Source organism: Castor canadensis, chromosome 15, assembly GCF_047511655.1.
Source record: "Castor canadensis chromosome 15, mCasCan1.hap1v2, whole genome shotgun sequence".
Taxonomy (NCBI): domain Eukaryota; kingdom Metazoa; phylum Chordata; class Mammalia; order Rodentia; family Castoridae; genus Castor; species Castor canadensis.
Genome location: NC_133400.1, coordinates 53645349 through 53656862, shown reverse-complemented (window position 1 = coordinate 53656862; position 11514 = coordinate 53645349). Strand labels below are relative to the sequence as shown.

The window sequence follows — 11514 nt, the reverse complement described above, 5'->3', positions numbered from 1 at the left end:
AAGACAACCTTTATGTTATGCACAGCTCTAGCCAGCCAATCCTATGGCTTCCCTCATAGCGGTACATCAGAGTGTCTGTTCTGAAATTTTGGGTGAGAACCAGTGGCCTAGAGAATTAAGATCAGCTGAGAAGCCATTGCAGAAATCCTCTATATTTGCCTATGTAGACTTGGTGTCAGAGTTGATGTGTAGGAGAAAAAGGAATTACTTTCTCATTATTTCCTGTCTTCTACTTGCTTATGGCTAGTTTGCTTTTCTTTTTTAGGCTTTATCTTCCTTAGGTAGCAGATTAGGTTATTGGTTTGAGACCTTTCTTTTTTAATACAGCTATAAATATCCCTCTAAGCACTATCCTTAGTTGCATCTGATAAGTTTTGGTATGTTGTGTTTAAGTTTTCATTCTTCTTAAAGTATTTCCTAGTTTCCTTTATGATTTTTTTAAAATCATTGGTTATTTATGAATGTGTTGTTTCATTTCTCCTATTGTGACTTTCCCCAAATTGCTTTTGTTACTGATTTTCAGTTGCATTTCATTGTTTTCAGAGAATATCCTTGCATGATTTTAATCCCTTTAAATTATTGAAGCTGTTTATGTCCCAGCTCATGGTCTGTTTTGGAGAACTTTTCATGTGTCCTTGGGAAAGTCTGTTGTGTTTTGTCATTTTGCCCTTTGTTTTCTATAGGTCTCATGTCATTTTGTTCTTTTTCTTCCTTTACTATTGTCTTTTGAAATAAATGGGTTTCTTCTAGTGTGACAGAGTTCTTGTAATAATTTTTATTTTTTTTAAAAAAAGGGTTTTTTTTTTGAGATAGGGTCTGGCTAGGTAGCCCAAGCTGGCCCAGCCTGACCTTGAATTTGAGATCTTCCTTTCTTTGCCTCCCAAGGGCAGGGATTACAGAAGTGAACTGCCACATCCACCTCTGTAATTTTTATTTTTGGTGGTACTGGGGGTTGACTCAGGGCCTTGCATTTCCAAGGCAGGTGCTCTACTACTTGAGCTACTCTGCCAGCCCTTTTTGCAGTTTGTTATTTTTAAGATAGGGTTTTTCTTTTTGCCCAGGCCAGCCTCCACCGGGATTCTCCTATTTGTGTTTCCCCACATAGCCATCAGTTGAGATGAGGGTCTCATGGACGCATTGCTGGCCTTGAACCTTGATTTTCCCCATCCCTGCCTCCAGAGTAGCTGGGATTACAGGCTGAGCCTCTGTGCCCAGTTTCTGTGATAATTTTTGTAATAATTTTTGAATGATATATTTTGAATTATTTTCTGAGTGATTGTTCTAGCACTTTCAATACTCAGTCTTTGCTTAGTATCCATGGGGGATTTGTTCCAGGACTCCCTGGGGATACCAAAATCTGTGGATACTCATAAGTGTATTATATAAATTTGTGCAATATTTGCATATAACCTGTGCAATCCTCCCATGTATTTTAACATACTCCTAGATTACTTATAATGTAAATGCAGTATTGTTTGAGGAATAATGACAAGAAAAATGTTGACGCATGTTGAATACAGAGGCAACTTTGTTTTTCAGTCCTTGGTTGGATTCATGGGCATAGAACCATGGATATGGAGGACTGACTGTGCATCTTATAAGAATCTACTTTTGATTTATTCTTACTTTCGGCAAAATAGAGTTTCCTCCATTTACAGCTCCATTTTACCTCTCCATTTCTTATGCTATTGTTATATATATTACATCTATATATTAGAAACTCAGCAATACATTGTTATAAGTTTTACTTTGTATAATCTTGTAACTTTTAAAGAAGCTGAGAGAAGAACAGAGCACATGTACATATTTCTAGTTAGTTATATTGGTCTTTCTGTTTTCCATTCTCTTTATTCCTGTGGATTTGAGTTAACGATAGAACTTTGCTCACATTTGCTGCTTCTGTGTATTTATACATTGTCAACTATAAGCAATTGCACAGTACAATTATATACATATTGTTTTATTGAATTACTCTTTAAATTGTTTAATAGAAAATAAGGGAAGAGCCAGGTGAGCCACCTGGGGAGGCTGAGGCAGGGGGATTCTGAGTTTGCAGCAGCCTGAGCTACATAGTGAGATCTGTCTCAAAAAGAAAACAGAACAAAACAAAAAAGGGAATGAATATGTAGTTTAAGAATCACTTGTAACAATGTATGTAATTACTTTTATAAGCACTCTTTGCTTATTGTGACTTTGAATTACTGTTGGTGGTGTTTAGCCTGAAGTGTTCCTCTTTAGTGTTTCTTCTAAAACAAATCTTCTAGCCAAAAAAAAAAGTTTCTCAGTTCTTGTCTTGATTTACCATCATATTTTAAAGGTAGTATTGCTGGATACAAGATTTCTCATCTCACAGGGTTTGTGTGCGTGTGCGTGTGCGTGTGTGTGTGTGTGTGTGTGCGTGATACTGGGATTGAATTCAGTGTCTTGAGACATGTCAGGTAAGAAATCTACCACTTGATCCACATCCCAAGGTTTTTAGTTTATTGTTCAGTTATGGTCTCTCTAACATTGCTTAGGCTGTCCTTAACTCACCATCCTTCTGCCTCTGCTTCCTGCATAGTTGGTGTACAGGTGTGTGGCTTGGCCTCCTTTGTTTCTGGTAAGAAGTCAGCTGTTAATGTTTTGTGGGTTTACTTGAACTTGAAGGCATTTTTTTTTCTTGTTGCCTTCATATGTTTGTTTTTTTATCTTTTGCTGTCAACATTTTGACCTATAATGTTTCTGGGGTGTATCATTTTGTATTTATCCTGTTTGGAGTTTGTTGAGATTCTTGGATGTGTGGATTAGTAATGGTTTCATCAAGTTTGGGAAGATTCAGTTAAAATACTACAGTGTTTTTCCGCTCCTTTCTCTTTTCTTCTAATGGTGCCCATTTTGTTCATTTTTCTTCATTCATCTTTCTTTTTCTTCAAATTGCATAATCTCCATTGATCTGTCTTCAAGATCTCTGGTTCCTTCTCTCAGTCAAGTGTACTGTTAAACTCCTTTATGGAATTTTCCATTTCAAAAGTTCAAAAGTTATTTCACTTTTCAATTCTAAAATCTCTATCTTTACTGATACTCTCTATTTCCTGAAACGTTGTGGCCATATTTTCCTTTAATTCCTTATACATGGTTTCTTTTAGTTTTTGAACATGTTTATAGTAACTACTTGGAAGTCTGAATCTGGTAAATCCAACATTGGACCCCTTAAAAATCAGTTTGTACTGCCTGCTTTTCCCCTGTATATAGGTCACACTTTGCTATTTATTTGCATATTTCACAATGTTTGTGGGAAAATGGACATTTTAGGTAACAGTGTAGTAACACAGTGTTACTGGTACCTCCTCAGAAGTGGAAGGGTATCAGTATTGCTGTTTTGTTGGCCATTTATTATTTTTTTAAAATGATGTGGCTAAATTGACTTTGTGATATCTCTTTTCCTACAGAATAAAACCTCTGATGCCACTGTTTAAATTTATTTTCCTGTTGTTTCTTTTTAAATTTTTTTATTATCATATTATTGTTGTACTAGGGATACATTACAATATATCTTAGTTTCTTCTTGTTTCTTTTAGCTTTCCTATCTAAGGCTCACTCCTAGGCTAGCATAAGCTATTTACAGACTGGGAAAAGGCTGCGCTTATGCCTTCCCTAGCCAATTAGACTTTTACTCTTTACTCTTAGGATATGTATGGTTTGGAGAATGTTTCAAAATTGAAGTTTATGTTTTGCCCCATGTTCAACTGGAGACTAGCAGCTTGGATTATTCATTTCTAGTCACTACTGTGGAGAGCAACCTTGGGCCCTTAATCCTCTAAACTCCCAGCACGCATGTGGTTTTATTTTAAAGCCCAGGTTCCTAGGGGTTGTTTTTGGTTCAGCCACTGTTTGACCCAAGTTGTACTTTATCACTAGTGGCAGTGAGTATCCTCCTTCTCTGGATTGATCTGTGTGGCTTGGGAATATTTATATGTCTGCCCTGTAACCTGCTTTGATTTTTTTTTTTTTTTTTTTTTTTTGGTGCTAATGTTGGAACTTAGGGCCCCGGCTTGCTAGGTAGATGCTCCACCACATGAGCCACACCTTTTTGCTTTGATATTATTGAGACCTTGCTTTTTGTTCAGGCTACCTGACTGTGATCTTCATACTTTGTACTTCTTGTGGTAGCTAAGATGACACGTGTGCACCACCATGCTCAGCTTTTTTCCTCTTGAGATGGGGTCTCATGAACTTTTTTTCCCCAGCCAGCCTTGAACCACAGTCCACAATCTCAGCTCCCAATACTCAGCTAGGATCATAGGCATGAACCATTGGCACCCAGCCTCCTTTGTGGTTTTGTGTGAATGTAGCCTGTCAGTTGCACACAGCCTTCCTGATACCCACCTTTCACTCTGATCTGGCTTTCTCTATTATTTTATGGATTGCTACTTATGTCATGAAGCTGTGAGTGCCTTCTAAATTGTTGTCCATCATTTTTGTTCATTGTCCTCAATTTATGTTTTTCTAGTCTGCCTCTCTCCTTTTTCAGAACCTTGCACAAAGGCACAAGACCTGGACAAGGAAGGCATCTGACTTCTCCTAGAGTGACATCCCTGCTTTTCTAAGGATTGTTGGGAGCAGGGGCATCCTGTAGTCTTGGCTTGCTTCTCTGTGTGTGGAAGCTGTGCCCTAGCATCAAGTTGGGCCAGGAGTGATAAAAGTCCAGCCTTCTCAGTCTGCTGCCTAGTGTCGAGGTTCTGCCCTTCAAATGAGCAGGTTGGGTGTTCAGAATAGAAATTCTTTCACAAAGTGCTGGGGAAAATGAGAAGTGCCTGTGGCCTGCCTTCCCAGGGTAAAACTGTGGCCACAGACTAGGAGCTGAGGGGGAAAGGAGCCCCTACTTTGTTGACTGGACTTGCCTGGACTAGAGCCTCTGGTGGACATATAGGGGAGGTGAGGAGGAAGCAGGTTGGGGCTCAAATGCCACCAACTAGCTCTTACTAGATTTGCTTGAGTGAATGTTTCTCCATTTGTTATATGCCTACAATAATTTCCAAAGACTTTAAATGATTGTTTTGATACATCTTTCCTAGTTGAATTATTTTTTGTTGAAGAGAGATTCTGCAGCAGGTTCTTCCTCCATCTCTGTTATTTCCATGCAGTTCACCTATTGAAAAACCTGGGAAGTTGACTTACAGAATTTCAGACATTCTGGGATTTGATGTTTACATACTTTGGTATAGATTAGCATACTTATCTTACCTTTGCATGTCCTACAAATTGACAGCTAACCAGAAAGGCTCAACTACTGTCCCTTGGCAGTACTATCTGTACAATTTAGCAAAAGTAGCATACCTCTCTGTTACCTGGTGAGTTTGTTAAACATAGATTTCTGAGTCCTATGTCCACACTTTCTCATTTGTTAAGTCTGAAATAGGGCCCAAGAATTTGGATTTCTGACACGTACCAGAGTGTCTGGGAAACACTTTTAGTTTCTGGTGGCATCTTTTTTTGTGATGTTATCAGCCTTTTGTACTTACTGGATATATTCATTTGCATAATAGTAATATTCTAATTCTTTTTTTATTTCTTTTTCATTCAGTGGAATATTTTTACAAAGAGACACTTGCTCTTATCTCCTATTTCATCACCCAATGGTACAGTTCTTTGTGAAAAGCATAATACATTCTTGATTTGTTCCTTTGATTTACTGGTTTTAAGATAATGAATTGGTTTCCTATCATCCTTTGAAGGTAACCAACTTATTCTATTACTATTAACCCTTAGCATTAAGTATACTTGGTGGGTTTAACTCATTTCAAATATTGGCATAGCTGAAGCTTACAGAATTCCATCTTTGGCCAGTGGAGCCTGTTGAAGTTAGCTTGTGAATTCTAGAATCGGCCATTTCTTTTAGAAGCCTTGTCTAAATTGTGATAGTGGGTTGGTCACTGTTTCTAGGTTCTTCCTGTAGACAGAGATCAGAAATACATACACATGTTTGAGATAAAATAAAAATATTTCACAGAAGTCTACACTGATACTTCAATTTAAACTGACACCATAGTGTTTTTTAAATCTTCCATTTGTAATTCTTTTCTTCCATTCCAAGAGTCCTGGGTTTCAAAGACAAAGTGACAATAGAATTAGAAAATATTACTATTCATTTCTTTTTATCCCACATTACACAGGTAGTAGTCTCAGAATGATAATACTGAAAACATTGAAAGACATATTTTTTTTTTCATTTTTCTTTTATTATTCATATGTGCATACAAGGCTTGGTTCATTTCTCCCCCCTGCCCCCACCCCCTCCCTTACCACCCACTCCACCCCCTCCCACTCCCCCCCTCAATACCCAGCAGAAACTATTTTGCCCTTATCTCTAATTTTGTTGTAGAGAGAGTATAAGCAATAATAGGAAGGAACAAGGGGTTTTGCTGGTTGAGATAAGGATAGCTATACAGGGCATTGACTCACATTGATTTCCTGTGCATGGGTGTTACCTTCTAGGTTAATTCTTTTTAATCTAACCTTTTCTCTAGTTCCTGGTCCCCTTTTCCTATTGGCCTCAGTTGCTTTAAGGTATCTGCTTTAGTTTCTCTGCATTAAGGGCAACAAATGCTAGCTAGTTTTTTAGGTGTCTTACCTATCCTCACCCCTCCCTTGTGTGCTCTCGCTTTTATCATGTGCTCATAGTCCAATCCCACTGTTGTGTTTGCCCTTGATCTAATGTCCACATATGAGGGAGAACATACGATTTTTGGTCTTTTGAGCCAGGCTAACCTCACTCAGAATGATGTTCTCCAATTCCATCCATTTCCCAGCGAATGATAACATTTTGTTCTTCTTCATGGCTGCATAAAATTCCATTGTGTATAGATACCACATTTTCTTAATCCATTCGTCAGTGCTGGGGCATCTTGGCTGTTTCCATAACTTGGCTATTGTGAAAAGTGCCGCAATAAACATGGATGTGCAGGTGCCTCTGGAGTAACAGTCTTTTGGGTATATCCCCAAGAGTGGTATTGCTGGATCAAATGGTAGATCGATGTCCAGCTTTTTAAGTAGCCTCCAAATTTTTTTCCCGAGTGGTTGTACTAGTCTACATTCCCACCAACAGTGTAAGAGGGTTCCTTTTTCCCCGCATCCTCGCCAACACCTGTTGTTGGTGGTGTTGCTGATGATGGCTATTCTAACGGGTGAGGTGGAATCTTAGTGTGGTTTTAATTTGCATTTCCTTTATTGCTAGAGATGGTGAGCATTTTTTGTATACACCCACAGTAGGGACTGGAGCTGTGCTCAGCCTTTAGTTCATCTAGCAACACTTCAGAGCACCTTCTCTGTCTTAACTGCTTGCTGAAAAGTATGTACGTCCCATCATCCAGAAGCCAAGGGCCAACTTCACTGGTTTATGTGGTAGCATTCTGCTACAGAAAGGTATGGACATAGATCTGGGATTCTATTTCTCTATGCAAATGTTAATGGTTTTCATTGCATACTTCCTAAAATGAATCTCTCATTTTTTCCTCTTATCAGGGAGTGGTTTCCCTGCAGCAGTGCAGCTCCCTGATACTTTATAGTCAGGAATCATCTGAGGAAGAGAACTAGAAGACAGATGAATAGGCAGATAGCCAGCAGGAAGGGTAGGGAGGGAGAGTGGGCTGATTTTAAGGAATCAGCTCACATGATTGTTGGAGCTGACCAGTCTAAAATTTGTAGGACAGGACAGCAGGCTGGAAACTTGGGCAAGATTTCTATGTTATAGTCTTGAGGCAGAGTTCCTTCAGGAAACATCAGTCTTTTCTAGTAAAGCCTTTCCCTAATTGGAGAAGGCTCACCATATTATGGAGAATAGTCTGCTTTATTTAAAATCAATTAATTAAAAGCTGCTGTGGTGGCTCATGCCTATAATCCCAGCTACTTGGGAGACAGAGATTGCAAGAATCATGATTAGAGGCCAGTCCAGGCAAAATGCGAGCGCCCATCTCAATCAATAAGCCAGGCATGATGATACCTGCTTGTAATTCCAGCTATGCAGGAAATGTAGATAGCAGGATTGAGGTTCAAGGCTAGCCCTGGGCAAAATCATGAGACCCCACTGAAAAAATAAAGCAAAAATGAGCTGGGGGTGTGGTTTAAGTGGTAGAGTGCCTACCTGGCAAGCACGAGACCCTGAGTTCAATCCCCAGTACTGCCAAAAAAAAAAAAAAAATCTAAAAATATTAATGTATATTGTTATATTACATTACACTTAATGTATGTTAAAACAAAACAAAAGCTATTCTGCTGAGTTTCTCATCATTAAAAAGAACATAAATACAATTCTGGGTAAAGGTTCACATTTATTTAGTTTCTTGTCTGTTCTTTTTTTTTTTTTTTTTTTTAAAGACAGGTTCGTATTATGTAAGCCAAGTTGGTTTTGAACTCAAGATCCTCTTGTCTCAGCCTCCAGTGCTGGTCTGCAGTGCTGTGCTAGTCTTATTATTTAGTTTCTTAATCATAAGAATGGGTATTTATATATTTCTGGAAAAATGAATTTGAAAATGTGCTTGTATTATTTTTAATTGTAGTCTTTTTTAAAGTTTTATTTCGTGATTGCCAAATTTGAAATTGTTGATTTTTTTTTCAATAGTTACTATTCTCTATAAATCATAATTTAAAAATTTCAGAATGTTATCTTAAATTATAGGTGCCGATGTACTTGGTAAGTTCAAAACAGATTCTGTTAAATTGAGATTATTCTAAATTTGGAGTTTTAATAGCTTAATATGTAAATATTCTGGCCCATATATCTTCATAGGTATTGTCCTTTTTACTCTTAAGTTTTTTACTCAACATCATTTTTATAAGACAAAGGTTGTTATATACTTGAATCTATTTTAGAAGTTCAAAATTTTACCAAATTCACATGCTGCTAAATTGTACATATTCTTAGGTTCATTTCACCCTGCTACATAATAAAAATTTATCTAAGTAAAAGAAATAGATTCTCTCTGAAAACTAAGTCTTCAAAAATTACTATAGATTGAGTGAATTAAACACAGCCATTTATTTCTTACACTTCTGTAGGCCAGGATGTCTAAGATGAAGGTTCTGGCAGACTTTGTCAGATGAGGGCCTACTTCCTGGTTGAAGAGGCTTGATACTATTTTGTCCTTACATGACACTTTCTTGTGGTTTGTGCACTGAGAAAGAGCAAGAGAAAAAGAAGCAGAATTATGGGCCTAATTACATGTCCTAATCTAACTCTAATTACTTCCCAAAGGCCCCACCTCCAGATACCATCACAATGGAGGTTAAGACTTCAACATAAGAATCTTGGTGGATATAAATCTTTCATCCACTCTGAGCACAATGAAACCAAGATTTAGAATGTGTGATAGAAAATTGGCAGTGCTGTTGATGATTTTGCACAGTGGATCTTAAAAGTCTCAAAGGGTTTTGTAAAAAACAAAATCATTTACTACTATGATGAAGTATGTCTTAAAATTCAACATTAACTTTGTTGCAAAATATTTAAATTCAGTGTCTTTGTGTGTGTGTGTGTGTGTGTGTGTGTGTGTGTGTGTGTGTGTGTGTGTGTGAGTATTTGTAAATTTTGATTGGTAGACTATCATAGCTTTTGTGGATATAGTGAAATATATTTGCTTCCGTTTTGGTTGATAGCGGTATATTGCAGATTATATAGACACAGTTGTGAATTATATGTGAACCACAGTCACATCCACATTAGTTCCTGTTTTGTAATTGCTTTTGATTTAGTCATTCCTTGCAGGTATTAGGTACACTTCATCCAGACTTGAGGTACAGTGCTGTTGACTGTGAGTTCAATGTTAGTGAGTCAACAGTATATATTAAATAAGTGTTTTGAAAGCAGACATACATAAAATAAAGGTGTGTTTGGCAAGTTGATGAAAATGTTACCAGAAGCTCCCAGGAAACCTTCCCTGTGTCCCCTAGGAGCAATAATTTGGTATTAACTAGTTCAGTGTTGATGATGACTTTATAGAACTTAACTGCTTGTGAGTAACGAATCTGATTGTAATTGTATCTTTGTGGTTGAACTTTTTAACTATATTTAAATAGCAGTTACAGCAGTATGTACGTGTTTCATGTACAGAATGAACTTCTAAAACCTTCACTTTGATTTCATGGATTAGATGAATCAGTCAAACCATTATTGGAATTAACTGACTTTTCTATCTGGCACTGACAGAAAGCTGCCATTGTTAAACTGTAAATTTCTTCTAATGAAGCCAACAAAGTAGTATTTATCAGTTTACTTTGATTAACTATGTAAATAAGATAATTTTGAATCAGGCCAAAGAAAAAGTCATTTGATCTGGATGAAAGTCACTCTTGGTAGAGTAACGTGTTTAAAACACCTTCTCCACCTGCTTTTATTAAATTCGTGTGTTGGAGATGGTCATCGCAGGGCAATAGCATTAGATGTTCCTTCTGCCTCTGTTTCTGCACATGGGCTGGATGGAGGCTGAGAGTGAGGTCAGCTACAGGGCTCAGAGGTGTTTTTCAAGTTTAACCACATATTGACAACTGGCTTCACTGCCTATGCTTCTCACGTATGGCTGTATGGGAGTATGGCAGAACCTGAAAGCAAATCAAAAATAAGTGCCAACTAATTTTAATACAACTATAAAAATCATTGGAGGAAAATGGAAAAACCTAGGACAAATGGTAAATTGGGTGGGGCACTGTGATGCTGGGCATAATGTGGGACTTGGGCGTACCAGATCCACGCGTTCCAGATCCTCCCAACACTAAGCTCTTGCTCACTGTTGTGCCACCAGAATGCCTGTGCCCTCAATGTGATTCAGTAGTTTGTGTCTGGTGATTTCCACATCTATATGCATGTGGAAAGGAATGTGATACATTCTTCTTAGCCAGTTTTACCCATTGTGGCATTTCTTTTTATTTTCTGGAAAACTTTCTATTCATCTTACGATTTCTATTAAATTTTACATGCTTTCACTTTTAAACTAAAGGCAGTTGTTTTCTCTTAAATTAGTCCTTTTGTTATCTTACTACAAATATATAATAATTGAAAATGAAAGGAAAGTAGTTTTTAATCTATATTTGATAAAAGCGGGTTATCTGAATATCATTTTAATACAGCTTATATTCTGTTACAGAATTAATTTAAAACGATGTATGTCTTATAAACATAGAAGCCTTGGAAAACAGGTAAGTGACAAGCATGTTTTGAAGAGGTATTTCAGGAACATTAATTTGATCTTAGCAAAATAGGCTTCAATGTCATACTTTTTTTTCTTTTAAACAAAACATTAGCAGAAATATGTTTACTTGAATTTTCACATAATTTTCCCTAATATGCAGTAATCATAATTTGCAGCGAACATTAGGTTTATTTTCTGTGGAAACTATAATGGGAATGTTGTTAATTAGACATAGAACTGAAGTATATACCAAAATTTACGGTATTAAAAAAATCATTAAATGCAATGTGGTAGCCTGGATTGTACCTAGAAACTGAAAAAATAATATGAGTAGAGAAAATAGGTAGAATCTAAA

At 37.1% G+C, this 11514-nt stretch overlaps 1 protein-coding gene across 9 annotated transcripts in view; it reads left to right on the top strand.

Annotated features, from left to right (window-relative positions):
- Nucleotides 1-11514, top strand: part of Znf438 (zinc finger protein 438) — a 190892-nt gene that overhangs the window by 38313 nt on the left and 141065 nt on the right. The gene's annotated exons all lie outside the window — the stretch shown is intronic.